We start from the raw sequence: 3,814 nt of genomic DNA, 5'->3' as shown, positions 1-3,814 counted from the left end.
AATAGATCTTAGTGAATATTTTTAAATGAAATACAAAAGCAAAATGCTGGTAGCTTCCTTCAATCTTAATGAAATTATCTTTTCACTCTTGTTTAAAATGCCCACATCTACACAGAGCCATCAACACTCCTATGGCACTAGGTCCAGACAAAGACAACGCAGTTGAATAAGTTAGAGATTATATTGGAAAGAGTAGCTGGCAAATGTAATCCTGTAGATCAAATGCTTGCTTCTCCTGCTTGGGAGGTTGCTGTTTTTAAGTTTGCTTTTCTTATGGAAACTCCTGTTTTGCAGCGGTGGTGTCCTCTGTAGGCTCTGGCATGCAGTCTCCCAGCACAGAAGACAAACGCAGGAGTCCTCACACTGAACCAAGCTGGACGAATTAGCAAATATCCTGCCTACTTATGGTCAAAGCTTCTGTTCATGTACACACAAATTCTGCGTTCATTTAATCCAAGCATGTATAATTTCAGATCATCCTTTATTTATAAACAGAATTGTATGTAACATCAACCATGATCTAGTATATTAAATTCTTAGGATTATATGTCATTTAAAAAGTCAGCATATCTTATAGCAACTGCTGGAAAGATAAAGCATAATACTTAAATGTGAAAGGAAAAAAAAGTGTGCCTTTCAATGGGAGTACAAGTCCATGTTTGTTAAATGTCTAAATGGAGAAAATTAAATTATTTTACCTTTGAAGTAGCTTTATTTTAAAATACAAGATTATATAGAGCCTTTGCCAGCAGATATCAGCCTCCACAATGCAGGATGGCTGCTACTCCACCTGTGCATTGCATTAATCCCAGCAGGCCTCACACCACAGAAAATGGCAGAGTTGTTCCTTGTAGTAATTGGTGTAGGATATGATGAGGGGAAGTTACAAACTCTGCATTACCCATTTCAAATCCTATACAAATCCAATACACTCTTATTCACACAGCAACGTATAAACTGCATGCAACTTATTCTTCCTTAATTTACATGTTTTCAAGACTTTTTGTCTGGGTATTTCATGTCCTTAAAGTTGAAAGCACAGAGTTCTTACAGTGGATGATGAGCAGCCATTCATTTCACAGTTTCCCATTAACTGACTGACTTAAACTTGATCCACTGGCTGGCACCACACACTTCAAAGGGAGGATCACTGCTGTAGATGTGATAGCCTAGTTTCTCCAAGGGTGGCTCTGGATCAGCTGTAGCAAACTGGACAGCATCCTCCATTTCTTTCCTCACTTCCACATCAATCTCCTTTAATTCTTCAACACTCGCAAGATTGCTGTTCACCATCCTATGCTTAAAAAAAAAAAAAAAAAAAAGCATAATAGGGTCGCTCTTACTTCTTACTTCCTGGATTTCTTCTCGAGTGCGGTAACTGCCTCCAGGGTCACCCATACTATGTCCATGGTAACGATAAGTCTGTAGTTCCCTCAGGATGGGCCCCTTATCAGACCTATAATAGGCAGCTGCAAACTTTGTTGCTTCTCTGACACACAAGATATCCATTCCATCTACCCTCAGTCCAGGAATAAAATCTCCTCTTTTGTAGTAATCTGTGCTGGCCGCTGCTCTCTCGACAGATGTCCCCATGCCATAGCGGTTATTTTCACAAACGAAAATACAGGGTAATTTCCACAATGCTGCCATATTACAAGCTTCAAATATTTGACCCTGATTAGCAGCACCATCACCATATAAAGTCAAACAGACCTCATCTTTTCCATTATACTTGCAGGCCAGAGCAATCCCTGCTTCAAGGTACACCTGAGCTCCAACGAAGCCATTGCCCCCATAGAAGTTCTTGGCGTACATGTGCATCGATCTGCCTTTCCCTTTAGCACAATCTCCTCTTCTTCCAGTTAGCTCTGCAAAAATTGCTCGGACAGAGAGGCCCAAGTGAAGATGAAGCCACGCGCTCGATAGGCTGTGATGAGGTGGTCGGTGGGGTTTATGTCAGCCTCCAGGTCCACACAGCAGGCTTCCGACCATCACACAAGTGACAGAAATCACGAATAAATTTCTGTTTATACAGCTGATCTGCCTTTAGCTCCATTCACTGCACAGTCTGCATCATCCTATAGTACTTGAGCCCATTCTCTCTGGTGAGCACTGTGGTGACTGGGGGGCCCTCTTCTAGCCAATGAAGGTCACATTTCTTAATCTCAAATGTAGCATCATTTGCAAAATTACGGGAAGCTACTAGCATTCTGCTTGCCGGCTTCTGTGCAGCACCTGCCAACACACGGGACACAGCGGCGAGCATCTTCCTCATGGAGCACAGCAGAGCCACGCGGTAGCCGCTGCACCCGCTCACTCAAAAGGAGTGAGTCCAGAGATTTCTAATAGCATCAAAATATCAAGGATTAACACAATTTGTTATGAAGAGCAATAAAAACAGAAATTAAACATTTATGATTAGCTCATATAGTAGTTAATGCTAGTGGAAAGTCAAATAACAATGTCATCCTAAAACAACCAATCATATTCTCATTGGAATCCATCGGTATTGCCTCAAGAGAAGAAGCTTTTTTAATTTCCTTGATAGCTTGCAGTTTTCTCATAAACTCTTAGGTATTAAGGGCAGTACTCTTTTTGGACTTGTTATCTAACCAAAAATCCTACAAATACAGATAAAATGTGAACAAATAATAATTAAAAAGAACTATGTGAAAAATGGGAGTGGAATATTTGAACCAATATATAAATGTGAAGGAAATTACAACCTGAAATATTAGAATATTGGAAGCAATAGCACCACATAGTTTTTGATTAAAAAAAGGGATACTTAATTATTTTTTTCTTAAGACACTAAAGACCTAATGTGGGTAAGTTATATTTTCAGCTCCACAAATAAAAATAGTACAAGAAATATTAAATTTAAAGCAAATACAAATGTATAATATAAAGACAGTTTAATTAATAGGTATAAAGATTTTACAAATAAATCAATTTATGAAATTCTGGGCTTCAAATCCAACAAAAAGTTTATTAATCAAAAAGCATAAAATGGAAAAGAACATTGTGAATAATAACAAATAGGATTGTGAATGGGGAATGATTTAAAAACATAATCAATAGTATGTCATGAAATCATTTGATCAATTTGAAATAATTCATTAGGAATTATAAATACTTTACTAAAACTAGAATTTGAAATTATTATACACCAGAATTTTCATAGAAAAAATAAATTTTTTATTGATATAACTGAAGAGGAGGATCATGAATAACTATCTCCAAGGGGAAATTTTTTCAAACTTTTCAAAATCAGAAAGTTCCAATATCCTAGAAATGATTTTCATCATAATCCGATACAAGTGAGTATATTAATAGTATTGTCTAAACCTCATAAAGTAATGATAATACAATTCAGATATAAAAGGGCTAAACTAAAGACTAGCAAAGTAAATAATTGATGAAGAAAAGTCTGTTTTAGATATAGGCAAGCAATTCTCAAGGATTTTTTTTAACAGTGAAAAGAAAAAAAAAACAAATCAAATATTTTTTTCATACAAAATCTCTGAGAACCTTAGACTTCATGGAAGTGTTGATATATGCCTATGACATTGGGCTGTGGCACTTAAGAGGTGGGAAGTAGCAAACAAACTGCTCAATATTTTCTAGGGTTGGGTTCTCTTCTTGTTTTGATGAAATATGGCCTAATTCTATATTCTAGGTTTCATATAAAATTTCTTGGAAACAAGCATTATATATATATATATATATATATATATATATATAATTTTGAAATGTGTTGAGGACATTCTAACACTGAGGAAGGAAAATATTTAGAAAGAACCCATTTACTTTG

General features: G+C 36.3%; 1 pseudogene; it reads right to left on the bottom strand.

Annotated features, from left to right (window-relative positions):
- Positions 1-945: 945 nt before the first annotated feature.
- On the bottom strand, positions 946-2,298 carry LOC102903299 (pyruvate dehydrogenase E1 component subunit alpha, somatic form, mitochondrial pseudogene; annotated as a pseudogene).
- Between the last annotated feature and the right edge of the window lie 1,516 nt (positions 2,299-3,814).

Source organism: Peromyscus maniculatus, chromosome 6, assembly GCF_049852395.1.
Source record: "Peromyscus maniculatus bairdii isolate BWxNUB_F1_BW_parent chromosome 6, HU_Pman_BW_mat_3.1, whole genome shotgun sequence".
Classification (NCBI taxonomy): Eukaryota; Metazoa; Chordata; class Mammalia; order Rodentia; family Cricetidae; genus Peromyscus; species Peromyscus maniculatus.
The sequence above is the reverse complement of the archived record's forward strand: the minus strand, read 5'-3'. Positions and strand labels throughout refer to the sequence as shown.